A 17800-nucleotide genomic window follows, 5' to 3' on the forward strand; every position below is an offset into this window, starting at 1 on the left:
CTATTAAATTTGAATTTTCTCAGTGCTAATGAGAAGGGACCAACAGCTCCAGAGAGACATTGGGTAATAAAAAATAAAACTACAGAATTAAATCAACCTATATACTTTAAGGATGTGCTGACCTCAGAATGGAAACCAGGATATGTGTTGCATTGGGGTAGAGGTTTTGCTTTTGTTTGTACAGGAGAAGAAAAGCTATGGATATCATCAAAATGGATAAAGGTTTAATTTGAACAAGAGATACCTCTTAATTAGAAGAGATGATAGTTGACCAACCAGCATGACCATCCAATCCAAACTAACTTATATGAATAACAAATGCTTTTCATTTCCTCAGATAACTTGGCAAAAGGGAAACTCCCCGAATTTAGGGCTGGGGGATTGTTTTGTTTTTGTCTTTTCAGGAGAATAACGGCTAAGGGATATGGTGATATTTTATTTGTACTGAAATGTGATTTTATTTGTATGTTAATAAAGTTGTCTTGGGGTCAGAGCAAGCTATAGCAGAAGCTAGGTGGTGGTGGTTGCATGCCTTTAATCCCAGCACTTGGGAGGCAGAGCTAGATGGATCTCTGTGTGTTCAAGGACACAGCCAGCATGGTGACATATGCCTTTAATCTCAATACCAACCATAGAAGACCTGGAGGTCTGTACAAACAGGCAGTGACAAGGAGGTCATGTGGTTGGGTTTACAACCAATGAGAAGACAGAACAGAAAAAAGACAGGACACAGGAAGTAGGCATCTTGCAGAGAGGGAAGACAGCAACAGCAGTGAAGGGTAATGTTTTCAGCTCTCAGCTATTGCTCTGATCTCTTGGCTTTTAACTCTGCAATTGTCTCTGTGTTTCTTACTTAACAAGACAGTTACAGCTACATTTGGTGCCCAACGTGGCAAGAATTCATTTAAAAACCACTTGGCTTGGCAGTGGGTCCAGCTTCCCGCCTGGGCGGGCCTGGCTCCCTAGAACAGGCCTAACTCAGCTTAGGACTCAGGCCCAACTGACCTTAGCTATAAGCGGTTACCACAGCTGGAGATACTTGCTTAAAAAGCCTGTGCTAAGAACAACTCAGGACTGTGGGAGCTACCACTAATTGCAGTAGCTACACATAACTGCAGATAGGCTGCTTTTGGCTGAAATGCCAACGCACGTGGTCAGAACGTAAGGAAGACAGAGCCCAGGCTCAACTCAGCTCAAGCGGGAACACATGGTTGGATTCAAGCTTTTAGCCAGAATGTGGCTATGCTTTCTCTCTCTCTTTCTCTCTCTCTCTCTCTCTCTCTCTCTCTCTCTCTCTCTCTCTCTCTCTCTCTCTCTCTCAATTCCCACCTCGGACGCTAGGTAGCGGTTTAGAAATTCCCTCAGATTTCTACTGTTCTATGCGGACTTGGTAACTCAATTAAATCAGATATTTTAAAGGAAACTATTTAAAAGAGAATTTTTTCACATTAAAAAATGGGTTTTATGTGTACATTGGAAGAAAACTGGGCTTTGTTTGAAATTTTAGGCAGTCTGACAATGGAACAACTATATGAGAAGATTAATGTTGATCGAATTATGGACATTATTTCTCTTCTTATACTTATTTTACTATTTAAAAAGATAGCCAATTTAAGTGCCAGGATAAAAATTTTAGAAAAACCTGTTAAGCCTGTTAAAGTGAATTATAGAGAAATTCAGATTCAGACAGAAGAAATTAACAGTGAAGTTGTTTCAGGATTGGATTATAAGGTTACAGAAAGAAAGCCTGTTTTCACACAAACACCTTTAATTTATCTGGTAACCATACAACAGCTACCTGGTCAAGTGAATACACAAAATATTTGGACTCCAGTTGAAATATTAGACTTACAAAGGTTTAAGGAGGCAATAGTATCTTATGGCATGCATTCCCCATATGTAAAGCAAATGTTAAACTCCTGGTCAGCTTATAATAGGATTATACCACAGGACTGGCAAGAGCTGACACATGTTGGAACCTGGACAACAGCTCCAGTGGCAAATGTGGTTCAAAGAGGAAGCTAAAACATAGCAAAACAATGTAGGGATAAAGGTATACAAGTCTTCCAGGATCAGCTTGTTAGAGAAGGCCAATATGCTGCAGCACAAACACAATGTTTATATGATATCCAAACTCTAATTCTATGTCAAATGGCAGCCTTGAATGCATGGGACAGAGTAGAGGAACCAGAAAAGAAAACTGAGTCATTTACAAAGGTTATATAGGGCCCAAAAGAATCTTTCACAGATTTTTTACATAGACTGACTTCAGCAACAAATAGAATGGTCCCAAATTCAGAAGCTAGCCAGATAATAATTGAATATCTGGCTTTGAGAATGCAAATGCAGCATGAAAGAGAATAATCAGGCCATTAAAGGCAAGATCTACACCCTTGGAAGATTGGATTAGAGACACGGTTACTGTTGAGGCTCATGATCATGATAATATGTGGGTAGGAGAAGCAATTTCAAGAGGTTTGAGGAATGTCAGATGTTTGGATGTGGAAAGCAAGGACATTTGAAGAGGGACTGTAAACAGGGCACTTCTAGAAACAATGTTTCTTCAAGGAACAATGGCAACAGAATGCCCCTTCTTTCTGGAGTATGTAGAAGGTGTGGTAAGAGAAAACATTGGACCAAGAAATGTAGATCAACAAGGGACAGACAAGGTAATACTTTGCCTTGGTCTTTTGGAAACTCCCAGAGGGCCCTCAGGCAGGCCCCTATAGTGAATACAGTTCAGACCTTTCCTGCAATTATAGAGGAGACCCCTATGCAGAGCAATTAAATGACCAAATGCCTATTGGAATAAACCAGGCTACTTGGAGTAATGGAACAACTGAGACAGAGAGAACAGAAAATTCAGGAGAAACTATAAAGAAAAATTTTTGGCAAACTTCTATAAATGAACAAAAACCAAAATTAACAATAAAAATATATGGTGTTTTCTTGTCTGGTCTGGTAGATACAGGTATTGATGTGACCATAATTGCACCAGAAATTTGGCATCCAACTTGGACTCTTCAGGAGGTAAACATTCAACTGTTAGGAATTGGAACATTATCTTAAGTAAAACAGAGTGCAAGATGGCTCAAATGTGTAGGTCCAGAAGGACAGAGAGGAAAATTAAAATCACATGTGGCTAATATAGCTATGAACCTGTGGGGTAGAGACCTGTTACAACAATGGAATACTCAGATTAACATCCCTCCAACCTCAGAAACAAATCATAAACTAGCACATGTTTCTGAGTGAAATGTTAGAAGGTATTATTCTAATGAGTGATCACCAGCCATCCATATTATACAAGAACAGGGCACAAAAACTGATGATCTTCCAGACACCAACAGCTCTACCTTTAAAATAGTTAACAGACAAGCCTGTATGGGTTCATCAATGGCCTCTAACAACAGAGAAACTCCAGACTTTAGAAGAGCTGGTAGAAGAACAGTTAAATGCTCAGCATATTGAAGAATCTACCAGCCCTTGGAATTCTCCTCTATTTGTAATTAAAAAGAAATCTGGTAAATGGAGAATGGTAATAGACCTTAGAGCAATTAACAAAGTAATTAAAAATAATGGGCTCTCTACAATCTGGGATTCCTTTGCCTACTCTGTTACCTAAAGGATGGCTTCTCATAGTTATTGATTTAAAAGACTGCTTCTTTTCAATACCCTTACAAGAAAAACACAGAGAAAGATTCGCTTTCAGGGTGCCTACTTACAATAATTCTCAATCGGTTAAAAGGTTTCAATGGAGAGTCCTCCCACAGGGAATGTTGAATAGCCCAACCCTGTGCCAATATTTTGTATAGCAGCCATTGGAAGTGATATGTAAAAAATGTCCTAAATCTATAATTTATCATTATATGGATGATACTTTACTAGCTGACTCAAATGTAGATACATTAGAAAGGATGATTGAAGAAGTAAATAAAATTTTGCCTTGCTGGGGATTACAAATTGCTCCTGAAAAGATACAAAGAGGAGATTCTATTAATTATTTAGGATATAAAATAGAGCTACAAAAAATTAGACCTCAAAAGGTACAAATTAGGAGAGATCGACTACAGACTCTTAATGACTTTCAAAGATTATTTGGAGACATTTCTCATCTATGAACTATTGTTGAGGTGAAAAATGGTGAACTGAATAATTTGTTCAAAACCTTAGAAGGTAACAAGGACTTAAATAGTCCAAGAGAATTATCACCTGAAGCTGAGAAAGAATTGGCCTGGTAGAAAAAAAAGTACATGAAAGACACATAGATTGTATCAAGCCAAAGTTGGATTGCATTTTGGTTATTTTACCTTCTAGGCATTCTCCTACAGGAATATTAATGCAGATGGAAGATATTATGGATAGTTTTTACCAAATAAACCAAATAAAAAATTTAAAACTTATATGAAAAAATTCTGACTTAATTTTGAAAGGAAAATTGAGACTTTGTCAATTAGCAGGAATAGACCAAGCAGAAATTATACCTTTAACTAAAGAGGACATTGAAAAATTATGGATAGAAAGTGAACCTTGGCAAAGTGCTTGCAGTAATTTTTTGGGAGAAATTACCAAGAGAAATAGAATTGATCTCATAAAGAGAACTGATTGTATCTAGCCTTGAATTGTATGGGAAAAACCCATATCTGTAGTTTGTACATTTTATACAGATGCAAACAAACAGAGAAAAGCAGGTCAGAAAATTTAAGTAAAGTGGTTCAAAGTCCTTATAATTCAGTTAAAAAATCAGAATTGTATGCTATTCTGTTAGTATTAATGGATTTTTCAGAACCTCTCAACATACTTACTGACTCTCAGTATGCTGAAAGAGTGGTATTACATATTGAGACTGCAAAATTTATCCATGATGCTTCAGAACTAACTTCACTATTTATCCAATTACAAGATACAATCAGGAAAAGGAGTCATCCTTTATATATAACTCACATCCAATCCCATACTGGTCTGCCAGGCCCTCTAGCACAAAATAATGATGAGATTGATAAATTATTGATAGGAAATGTGCTGAAGGCCTCAGAATTTCATAAAAAACATCATGTCAATAGTAAAGGTTTAAAAAAAGATTTTTCCATAACCTGGCAACAAGCTAAGGAAATTGTAAAGAAATGTCCTACTTGTTCCTTCTACAATCAGATGCCATTACCAGCAGGATGTAGCTCAAAAGGTACTCAGAAGAATGAAATCTGGCAGATGGATGTGTTTCACTTTGTGGAATTTGGAAAACTGAAATATGTACACCATATATTGATATTTACTCAGGATTTCAATGGACAACTGCTTTGAGTTCTGAAAAAGCTGATTCTGTAATCACTCATTTGCTAGAAGTTATGGCCATCATGGGTATGCCTGCACAAATTAAAACTGCCAATGATCCAGCATATGTCTCTATTAAAATGAAACAGTTTTTGCTTATTATGATATAAAGCATATTACAGGTATACCGCATAATCCTACAGGCCAAGCAGTTATAGAAAGATCAAACAGAACTCTAAAGGACATGCTAAATAAACAGAAAGGGGTAACAAAAAAACCCAGAAATAGACTGCACAATGCTCTATTAACTTTGAATTTTCTCAATGCTAATGAGAAAGGAACAACACTGCAGAAACACCTCAGGTGTCCAGGCGAGAAGAATGGAATGCCAACATGAAGCCACTTATACTTCTTTCCAAGAAGAATGGACAGCTGTATTAAAAAACATCAACAATTTCCAGAATTTAAAATCCTGAATCATGACATGACACTAATGGAACTCAGGTGTTTCTGGTACATGGACTGCTCTCACCAAATGTGGGCTCAAACTGTTGACCTTGTGTACATCCTAGTTCACAAATGAGTCTGTCAGATATGCTAAGCCTGTAGGCTGAAGATCATGCCCCAACACTGTGAAGACACCTCAGGTGACTGTCCAGGCAGCTGGCTGTTTCTGTCAACTCACATTTTTTTTTTTTTCTGGAAGCTTCTTGCATGCACTTCCTGTTTTTATTTTTTATTAGGTAGTATTATTTCCTTCTTGGGTCTCTGGGGGAGTTGAAGATCAGTTAGTTATAGTTATAGTTTTCCTTGTTAAGTATTTCAGAGAAGAAACTCACTAAGAGGTGCAAGTGTATAAATTTGAAAGATGTTATAAGACAGTTCTGTTAGTAATATAAGTTAGGATAGAAAGTGAATCAGGTTCATTTTGGACTTACCAAAATAGGATAGGTAATGGAATTATTTTCTCTGAATTTGTCAAATATGAATGGATGAGACATTTTTTAGGTATTTATTGATTGTGTATACGGTATATAGTTATTGTACTTTTGTATATAGTTTTTCTTATATTAGTTATAACTTTTTTCCTTTTTTCTTTTTATTAAAATAGAAAAGGGGAAATATGGTGATATTTTATTTGTACTGAAATGTGATTTTATTTGTATGTTAATAAAGCTGCCTTGGGGTCAGAGCAAGCTATAGCAGAAGCTGGACGGTGGTGGTAGTTGCACGTCTTTAATCCCAGCACTTGGGAGGCAGAACTAGGTGGATCTCTGTGTGTTCAAGGATACAGCCAGCATGGCAACACACGCCTTTAATCTCAATACCAACCACAGAAGACCTGGAGGTCTGTACAGACAGGCAATGACAAGGAGGTCATGTGGTTGGGTTTACAACCAATGAGAAGGCAGAACAGAAAGTCTATAAAAAAGACAGGACACAGGAAGTAGGCTTCTTGCAGAGAGGAAAGATAGCAACAGCAGTGAAGGGTAAGGTTTTCAGCTCTCAGATATTGCTCTGACCTCTTGACTTTTAACTCTGCAATTGTCTCTGTGTTTCTTATTTAACAAGACAGTTACATCTACAAAGGGATCTGAAGAACATTGGACAAATGAGACATCTGAAGAAAAAGGACAAGTCACCCAGAAAAAATGTCCCAAGAAAGAGAGTAAATTGGCCTATTGATATATCACATTTTCAATTGAATAATATTTCATAAATCTCCCTAAATGTTTGTTTCTACTGTTCTCTACAGACACATAAGCCTTTAATCCCAGCACTTGGGAGGAGGAAACGGGAAGTGATATGGCTGGGTGGAGAGAGGAAGTGATAAGGCAGGGTGGAAACAGGAGCTCAACCCTATTGGTCTGGGGATTCAGTAGAGGCAGAGGTAAGAAATCTCTCTAGTGGCTGGCTGCTTTGCATCTCTGATCTTTCAGCATTTACCCCAATATTTGACTCCGGGTTTTTATCATTAAGACCAATTAGAATTCATGTCACATACTCATACACATACACATACACACACACACACACACACACACACACACACACTCACGCACACACTCACACACACACACCACTTGAAAAGGAACAACTTACCAGTGCCTTGAATATTATAAAATTATCTAGGAATATTTATTCTAATTGACTGTGAAAGTAATGCCATAGGGGAAGATTTGGCTTGTTCAATTTGCTTTTTCAGTATGGTGATATTAAAGCTAGCCTCAGAGCTTGTTAAGCTCTGACCTTAAGCTAATGACAATATGGTTAAAATAAAGCTTTTCAATTCTTTATCAAAGCAAATACAAACCAGATGATGCCCTTTGAACTCACTTGAAGGCTGCAGCCTTTAAGATCTCAAAGACATCCGCTGTATTTGTTATAAAGCTCTGCCTTACTGAGACGAGAAAAGCCCTTTAACCAGGCTTTCTTCTTGAGGTCTTTGCATTCCAAGACTTCCCTGGAGTCTCAAGAAGAGAAACAATTTCAGGGGTGCTGTTGATTCACAGAAACCTGGGGAGACACGGAATTTTAATTAAAAAAAACAACCTAAGTAAAAACAACAAATAAGTCAGTGATCAGGGATGAATCCAACACTTCCAGCTTTAAAAATGCAGGGCTAGGAAAAGACCAGACACCTAAACAAAGATTTATATGTGGTTATTTATTACCTAAATTATGTATGGGTGAACATGTCCCTCTCTGTATAGGCTACATGTAAGTACAAGTATTTATATGCAATACAGAAAGGTGACTTGAGCTCCATTCAACTGTACTATCCTCATCAATCTATTTTGTGTCTTAGAAATAGAATACTTTTCATCACCATCAAATATTTTAATTTCACATTTATTTCAGAAAAATCTGTTTCAACATACTTGTATGATTTCTCAGCAGTATCCACAGCACTAATTTATGAAAATCCTCTGAACAACATCCATTTAACAAGTAATCTAAAAATGGCTCTAGTTTATAAAACACTTCAAACTTTTATCAGAGTTCTAAATCCCTGTTGTCACTAAGTGATTGTGTATGACTGTAGTTATCTTTACTGCCTTGCAGTTACAATGAATACTTATTGAACCTACTCTGTGGCAGTCACTGCATGAAGCACCAAGATTGAACAAAGAACAAGAAAAGCTTGATGTTCTGTGGAGAAGTGAAGTTGTTTGAGATGCCTCAGTCACCACAGCAAGTTGCTTGGCCTCAGATCCCAGAAAACCTATGCTTCTATTGGGGGAAAAAATTGGGAATAAAGTTCACAGTAAATAAATATAAATAAATAAAGGTACACTGGTACAGAATGGGGTCATGCAGGCTGAGGTACAACTTACTTATTGTGTAAATAGGAAAAATTTCATAGGATATGGATGAAAATTATAGGGACTGTCTTACCAGTTATGAACATACATAGGAATGAAACCTCAGACTCAAGGCTTCCACACAAAACTTCTAGTTCATTTAACTTCATGAGAGGACCTGATATTGTTTTTGGAAAGAATGGTAGAAGGGGGTGATTTCCAGTAGAGAGGAGACTCATGATTTAAATCTACACCAGTATAGATGAAACACTAACCACTTGACTCTCCTCACCTGCCTCTCTTTTCCTCATCTGTAGTACAATCACTCATCAGTCTTCTCTTCCTTCTCTTCCTTCTTGCCCATGCCTGAACCTGAGATGGTCTCCTTACCCATGACTAAAAGAACTTACTCTTCTTCCTTATCAAAGCTATCTTTGCTTTCCTTAGTGACTTAACATATAAACATCCCCAATATCTAATTTTCATTTTTTAGCCAAGAGAAACTGGAGTTAACATCTAGAAGATCATTTGATAATTGTTTCCATGCACACTAAGTAAACATCTGGGTAGTTTTTATCACAACCTTGAAGATTCCTATCTAACCACTTTCACTGTGTCTGAGAAGTTTTGCGAACAAATGTCTTGACTGTAAATAAAACGTACAAAGCCAAGCACTTGAAAACAGATTCAATGTTACTAAACTAACCCCCACCTTCCTCTAATGTGCCAACACTTTCTGTGAAAAACATTTGTATTTTTTTCAGATACATTTTAAACATGTCTATAATAGAAGGAAAAGAGACAAAGCAATGTCTGTTTCATTGATTCAACAAAACCTGTGTAACCCAATGCTGAACCATGTCACATTCCTTTGCTGAGCACTTTGAACCTAAATGAGAAATGAGCACAGAGTAAGTGGCAGCCACATGAACAGTGTCCCCTTGTTAGCACAGCACTATTTAAACAATGACCTCTGTTCCCAGGATCACACAGTATCACAGATAAATCCACATCAGTCATCAATGCTCAAGAAAACAGCAAGTTGCACTTTTATTAAGCAGACAACACTCTCACATCTCCCCCTCTTTTGCATCCACATGGGGAGTGGGAACACATCACTCTTGTTCTCAAGCAAAAGAGTCCACAACTCTGAAACATTTGCATTGCTTGTGTTATTGTAAAGATGTATGATGGAACATCTCTCTGTATTTTAAGAATACAGTACAGAATTATTAAGTAGGTGGGTGAGCATACTGCAAAGAAAATCTCTAAAAGAGTAACTAGCTTGCAATATTGGCACTCTATATACACTAAGCAGCAACCCTGAATGGGGGGAACCTTTTGGTTGATGGTCCTTAACAACATTCAATCACAGGAGAATACAACTCTGTACAAAGTGAATAAACACACCCACTCATGCTCAGTATCCACACAGTTTGTGATTATCAGAAAATGCATGCTGTTCATTCCACCTTACTCTGTATTATTGAATTAATGAAACAAAGGCTTTGCTTTACCATAGCCAAGCGAATAGTACATACATGAAGAAGCCCGAAGAGACGGTCCTCTCCCTGGTGAGGGAAAAAGAAAGTCACAGCAGTGAAACTCGTATGAAAAGCACCTTTTTCTGGAATCCTCAAATTGCCTTGAACTACTAGAGACAGCCTGTTGGGTGCTTTCCAGCTGAAACAATTTCAACCACTACCAAGCCAAGGAAGGGCGTGGAGAATCAACAATGACTTCTTGTTTGTTTCCAAGCAAATAATTTTACTTTGGTCAGATTTTTCCAATCAGAAATCAAAGGAGACAATACTGAATTCCACCTGTTAAGTCTGACATATGTAGAAACACTTTTATTTCCTCTATTCAAGGCACCTGGAATGGGCCACTCTGAGGAAAACTGAAACAGACATCAAGAACATTACCTATTCCTGTGGTTTCACCATGCAAAACAAGACTGGAACACAGACAAACCCTTCTCCAGAAATCTTGGCAGTTTGTGACTTTGAGTATGTTCTAAATCTAGACTGAGAAGCAGAATTGGAAATTCGAAACATGAGTTCTACCTTTAATGGAGCTAATTGTGAATGTCATCAATGTCACTTCCTGTACTAAACATATCTAGAGAATGAGCCAGTTTCCACACTTGCTTTGACTTAGGTCTGCCCAGGCAGCTTTAAGGTTTCTAGTGCACAGTCTTGTTGAGCCCTGGACTTTCCAGTTAAAGCAGGCCAAGCCAGTGTAGAAAATGCTCAGTCTTGATACCTAGTTGCTTCAATATTTGGTTTGTTTCTGCCTCCCCTCATCATTGCCAGCAAGAACTGTCAGGTTGACTTAGCTAGCACCAGAACAGCTGGCATGCTGTTTCCTCTTGAGGACATCCCCCTCCTTGTCTGTAAGTCACCACTGATCTCCCCTGCATCCTGAACTGCACCCAATAGACTGAAGCATTCTCAGCAGTTGCTGCAGTTCCTGAAGAAAGCTTGTCTAACTCCACTCACTGTCCATACTGATTTTTCTCAGAGAGCAATATAGTAGAAATTATAATTTCTTCAGATTGTCTCAATTGTTCTCTTCCTTTTATCTGCACAGGCAAAGTTTGAGAGACAAAAATATGTATCTCCACTTAATCTCATATACCTCTAGCTCTGGGGTTAACCAAAAAAAAAAAAAAAAAAAAAAAAAAATTGACTGAGGGACTTCAGACCTGTGGGCTGAAGACAGATGCCCCATCTTTACAAAGGAACATTAGGTGACTGTTCAGGCTGCCAGCTGTCTCTGTCTACCCTGCAAGACTCCAGAAAGTTGCTTGCGTCCTTCTCCCATTTCTCAGATAATATTATATCCTTCTGAGGCCTTTGATGTAGATGAAGATTAGATAGTTATAATTTCCTTAGTTATGATAAGAGATAAGTTAGATATTAAACCTTAGACTCACAAATATAGAATATATAGGATATCTTCTTTAATTTTGCCAAATACAAATAGACTAGCTATTATAAATAGACTATATATTGTAACTGTAATTCTTGCTTGATAATTGTTTTGTTATCTGTAATTTTACTATGTGAAAGTTAAAAACCTTCCTTTTTGGAAAAAAAAAAGGGGGGAAGTGCTGTGGATATCACTCTGTATAAATAAAATGCTGATTGGTCAGTGGCCAGGCAAGAAGTATAGGCTGGCCAAGCAGAGTAGAGAATCTGGGGAACAGGAAGGCTGAGCCAGGAGACTGCTAGCCACCACCATGAGTAACATCATGTAAGATACCAGTAAGCCACGAGCCATGTGGCAAGGAATAGATTAATAGAAATGGGTTAATTTAAGATGTAAGAACTAGATAGCTAGAGGCCTGAGCCATAAAGCCAAACAGTTTAAATAATATAAGAGTCTGTGTGTTTACTTTATAAGTGGGCTGTGGAACTACCAGGTTTGTTGGGAGCCAAAGAAACTCTCCAGCTACACTCATGGAAGAAAATGGTTGAACTCCCTTTTTCTCATAGATGTAAGATTTACCTCTTATCAATGTATTGCTCATATCTGGAAATCCAACAAAAATCCCAACACTTTCCCCTAATCCATTTTTGGGTGCATTTTCTCATTCTCATAGTAAAAAGAAGGAGACAGCTGGAGAGTGTCAGGTGTGAGATGTCATTCTGACTTTAATCCCAGATGAGCTGACTTGTGTATATGGGCTTTTGGCCTGTTTGTATTAAAATCCAGGAATCTTTATGTCTATCATGCAATACTGTTATGAAGACTGAACTATAAAACTCCCATCACCACCCTCACATGGGGCTGGAATGAAACAGTCATCCTGTCAATGGCAGTGAATATTATTCATTCATTCCACAAATATTTATTAGGACTTTACTAAATTCCAAACACAGTAGGTGTGAGGGATCTGAAGATGAATAGCCTGTGTCTGCTCTTAACAGATCTCAGAAGCTATTGAGAGAGACAGATCATTAATTGGTAATGGGTAGCTATTGCCATGATGCAGTCAATGTCAGAGGGATTTAAAAGATTAATGAAAACCATTCTCATGCCTGTGTAATTTTGGTGCAGTATAATTGTTTTAGAATAAGCACAAGTTTGAAGATCTGTTTGCAAACTAACCGTGTGCTTTTGGACAGGTCACTCAGTTTCTCTATCACAAATGAAAACAGCATCCATTGTTCTCAAAGTACAGGTAAGAAAATGGAGTTCGTGACAGATACCAGAAGAATTTAATGTGGGAAAACAGTCACAAATGCACAAGAAGAGTTAGAAAGCCAAGCTAGGAAGCAGGTTAAAGGCTGCATCAGAAAGGGAAAAGGCTGAGATGCACAGGCTGGGGTTCTCAAGATCATAAAGCTACACTGGAAGCTAGAAAAGCCCTGGTGCGTTACACCCTGGTGTTTTCCCACTTCACAACCCCAGTGTCACACAAATATTTCCCAATAACACAACCTAACAAAGTCTGATGAACAAAGAACCTTGTCTTCATATGTCAATCTCTGAGATGCAGAAATGGTAGAACATGGGAGTGAATGTATGTGAGATCAGATGAACATTGACCAAGACTGTCACAATCCTCACTGCAGAACTAAATATGCTTAATACATATTATAAAATGGGTGCACAAACAACATCCGACCAATGGTAGCTATTTGTTGCTGCAGAATAGACTTAAAGTCCTTAGTGCTGTTCAGACTGGATCAGGAGACAGGTCCTTCCATATTTCAGTAGCCCACACTTCCTATACTCATATCTCTGAACCACACTAAACACAAGGTTTGCCAGCAAGTCAACTGGTTTCTTTATTGACTTGGATGTATGGACTCATCTCTTCTGCATCACTGCAAAAAGAACTATAGTCATCAGGTTTTCACACAGCATGGTATGTACACAAGGAAAAGACTATTTGAAGAGTTACTGCCAAGAAATCCACTTGCCAACAGAGACAAGCCACTGCATTCCCAAACACTAGATTATTGAGTACTCAGTGAAATTTTAGACTCCATGTGTGATGTGTGTTGTTCAGTTGAGTGACTAACACATAAGAAAAGTGTAAAAGAGTCTTTGTTCCTGAAGAACCACTGCTACATTGGAAAGACACAGCTCTGAATTCATTTAGATAACACATTATCCTGGAAAAGCTGGACATTATGGGAGATTACAGATAATAAATAATAAACATCAACCTGACTTACTCTTCACATATTTTAAGCATTATTCTGGAAACCTTTGTTACACCAGTGCATACAATTATCATAAAGCCCTGTGATATGAGTACTGTCACCCCAACTTTAAAGGTACAGGATTTAAAGCACAGAGGGGTCAAACAACTGTTTAAGGTCACATAGGTCATAAGTGGTAAAGTCAATGTTTACCCCTGGAGACTCTTACCAACTGCAGCAAGCTATCCCTTCTAAAGTGCATGTGTCTGTGTGTAAGACCTAAGAATCTTCTGAATGGATTTACAATGGAATTTGTTTTCATTCTCCTTTGGGATTTCTATGCTGTTTTCTGTATCATTAGACAGATTTTTCCCAGTTAAAAATGGTGGAAGAGCTAGAGAGCTACTACTTAAGAGCTCTTGCTGCGTGGCTGGAGGACTACACATTATACCCTGGCATTGGCCAGAGGATTGTGCATGGGACCCTAGCGCACATCAGGTAGCCCTTAAACATCTGGAACTCCAGCAAGGGATGCAGAAACCAAAGTGTTTTTATGGCTTACATGGGCACCTACACACACGTGCACAGACATATAAATAAAATAAATGTTTAAAAAAAAACATAAAGGGAGCACAACCCCACAATCCCAGCTTTAGTACTTCAGAGGGAGAGGCAGGAAGAAGGTTGTAAGTTCAAAGTGAGCCTGGTCTTCATGGTGGACTCCATGCTAACCAAGGTACACAAAAGAAAAAAATTTAAAGACAGTTGTAAAATTGACTCTTTAATATTAACAAGAATACTATGAACTTCTCATCCAGACTGATGTTGAATCAGCTATTTTTGTTCATGATTAGCTAAATATTTTATTTCACTCAGCACATCTATTAAGTCTCCTGATTTGCTCCCTTCTTTTGCTTTATATAGATTTGAGTTTGAGACAGTCCAAGCCCACCTAAATTTCTACCCAGACTCACTGGATAGGCAACAAGTGCCTTGTGTCACTGCTCAGAATGCCCTACTGGCTGCACTTGTTTGATGTCAGAGCAGTATGATTCAGATTTCTATTTGGGAGATGGAAAACAAAACACTCTTGTAAACTTCGCAAAGGGAACAGCATGTGGCTCTGAATAAATACTGGGGATAATCAGGGGCTGGTTTCATCAGAGGTGTGTCTATATATAGCTTGTCATCATCAGCATCATGCTTCGGATCATTAGACAACTTTCAGTGTTCATTTGTGGCCATGTGCCTTTGTGTTTACACTTCTAATGGGCTGTTAGATCAATAGGGATGCATGAAGAGTTCTGATGGTAAGACATAACCTCCTGAGCTTAAGAAAAATTGCTTGATAAATTATTTTCTCCTGATCCTCAAATTTCATTTGTGATTCAAAATTTTATCTAGTTTTATTTCTCAGAAATCAATTTTTTGAAAGTGATTAATAAGGAAATTTGTATATACCTAGGCATTTCATAATTTGAGAAATATCTGCAAATAAAGATACAAAAAATCTCTTGCCTCCTCAATTTTTAAAAAATGAACATTATAAAAGTTGATTCCTAAAAAAAAAAAAACATTCTAAGTCTTTGGGTGTGAAATTTGAAGCATCATCAAACCAGCTTTTTCTGATCTTAACAACTTAACATATAGAATAAATGCCAAGTTACAGTACAACATCTTTGAAGTTAACAGGTCATTTTCACTCACATAACGTTAATGGACTAGTAAAAGTGTATATCATAATTTAAATTGCATCGTATGTAAGAAAGAAGACATTTGTTTATAGTACATATAGTACATATTGCCAGACACCATTATAAACTTCATACATTATCTGCACATTATCCTAAATAAAACACTTTAGATGGAGCCATCTATTTAAAAACAACCATTTTAGAAGTTAATGATAAATATAAGTAACATCTTTGGGGATCAACTTAGATAAAGCAGAAAGAGCAAAGTTCAAAGAGAACCCAAAGACTGGTGCCTCAGCAGCTCTGATGGCTGACATAGAATAATGTAGGGAGAGAGGTGAAAGGAAGAAATTCAGATTTTGATATAGAGTGTTCCACAGTCACATGGGTATGCCCAGTAGGTAATGGGACATGAATCTCACAGTCGATTATCAGCATAGTAGGTGACCATGTCATGCCAATGCAGAAAGATGGGCCACTGGATCAGAAAGGGAGAGACTAAGTTGACCTGCTGCATCTGGATTTGTAGCCCCCATCTTTTTAATTTTTTAAATTTTAATTATTATTGGTGTGGGTGTGTGTATGTTTTCTGTGTATGAATGCAAGTGTGCCATGGAACAGTTGTGGAGGTAACAGAACAAATCTCCAGAATCTGTTCTTTCTTTCCATTGTGTGAATTTAGGGGACCAAAATGAGGTTCTCAGGCTTAGTGACAAGTGAGTCATCTTACTAACTCCAAACCTTTTCGTCCCATTATATCCTTATCTCCCTGGCTCATATGACTGATTGCTTCTCTCATGTTTCCTTAAAATATTGCAACACTAATTTTTCCTGATCCTGTGATGATTTCTTCCTGCTCTGAGATCAAACCACACATAGTCCTTACTATCTGCTACCATAGCAGCCATGGCAAAGTCCTGTATACAGCAGGTGATCAATAAACATTCATCTCTATTGTCTATAGTCATATAAATATCTCCGTAAAATTTTATTCCTTTTTGTTGTTAAGAAACTTGTTTCTCAATTTCAACATCTTACAAACTTGGGACTACTTCAGGATTGACTTTGAGATGTAAATGGGCAGCCCTTGATCAGGGACTATCTTCCACTAAACACATCACTCACTGCAAAAAAGAGAAGTACTCATCTGTTTCTCATTTCAGGGAAGATTAAGAAGTTTATGGAGGTGAGATTCCACAGAGAATTAGGGTGACTGTAATACAGCATGACGAATCTGATTCCAGTTGGTATTGGAGGTTGAATTTCACACCTTGGTCTAGTTAAAAAAAATACATCCAAGAGAGTGACTAAGAATAAGAACCAAGTAGAATCTTACTGTTGGATGTCTTGGCAATTTTCTGTAACACGTGAAGCATGGAGCATGAAGGATTTGAGTTCAATTTTCCTTGGAATGGGGGATGGATATTCCTTTTACTATCATCGAACTTCTAGGATCTGGATAGACTGATCACACTTGAAGGGTATGGGGTGTGTTCAAAGAAGAACACATTTACTTAGAGGCCCTGGAAGAATGGGGTATATCCCCTCAGGTTCTCTCAGGGCAGCTGTTGTTGTTGTTGTTGTTGTTGTTGTTGTTGTTGTTGTTGCTTTTTGTTTGTTTGGGTTTTTTTGCTGGACTTCCACCATTACATTGGATAAAGGATTTTCATTATCATAAAAATCTACAAACCACTCAGACCTGGATTCCCTCAAACTCTTGAAACACCACGAGCAGGACACTTACTTTTTGCCATTCTCTTGGCATTCTGATCTTCAGAGTCCTACCAGAATTATAAATTATGTTCTGCTTAAACCACTCTAGGCATTCTCTTGAGTGAATCTCCAAATTCTTCCACCTTCACATAAACCAGTCCCAAAGAAGTAAGGTCGTGGGCTCAGGTGTATCATAGCAATGACACTATTCCTTGGAGGAGATTTTCTTTGTAATTTTGACTTTGTGAAGGCACATGTGTATGTGAATGTGGGTAATACAGGCTATGGTGGACATACACAGAAGTTAGAGGATATCTCTGGGAAGTCCATTCTCTCCTTCTACCATATCTGGCTAGATTCTGTCCATGGCCGAGAAACTGAGTAACAGTGAACTAAAAGGAAATGGATTGATCTCTTTGATGGAGGAAATCTCATGATAGCACAATGGTCAGGCTGGAACATGGCTACTGCTTACTGCTCTCATTCCGATCTCCAGTAAGAAAGAGGAGAAAGACAAAAATGTGAAGTTTGGTGGAGAAAGTGTGTGAGCAAGTTTAAAGGGGAAGATGAGGAGGGAACAACCGGTAGAAGATTATGGATTAAAACATATATGCTTGGGTGTCAGGTTGACAAGTAGATTATGATGGTTAATACTGAC

General features: G+C 37.9%; 1 protein-coding gene across 6 annotated transcripts in view; it reads right to left on the reverse strand.

The window, feature by feature from the left end:
* Positions 1-17800, reverse strand: part of LOC118579404 (solute carrier organic anion transporter family member 1A5) — a 94957-nt gene that overhangs the window by 49684 nt on the left and 27473 nt on the right. For 3 of the 6 annotated variants that reach the window (XM_036180652.1, XM_036180655.1, XM_036180653.1), the window contains one exon: positions 7609-7788. The gene's annotated coding sequence lies outside the window, so the exon portion shown is untranslated. Of the gene's footprint in view, positions 1-7608; positions 7789-8363; positions 9466-10117; positions 10228-17800 lie in introns of those variants that run through there. The other 3 variants (XM_036180656.1, XM_036180654.1, XM_036180657.1) reach the window with 3 other exon arrangements.

This window comes from Onychomys torridus, chromosome 3 (genome assembly GCF_903995425.1).
Source record: "Onychomys torridus chromosome 3, mOncTor1.1, whole genome shotgun sequence".
Taxonomy (NCBI): Eukaryota; Metazoa; Chordata; class Mammalia; order Rodentia; family Cricetidae; genus Onychomys; species Onychomys torridus.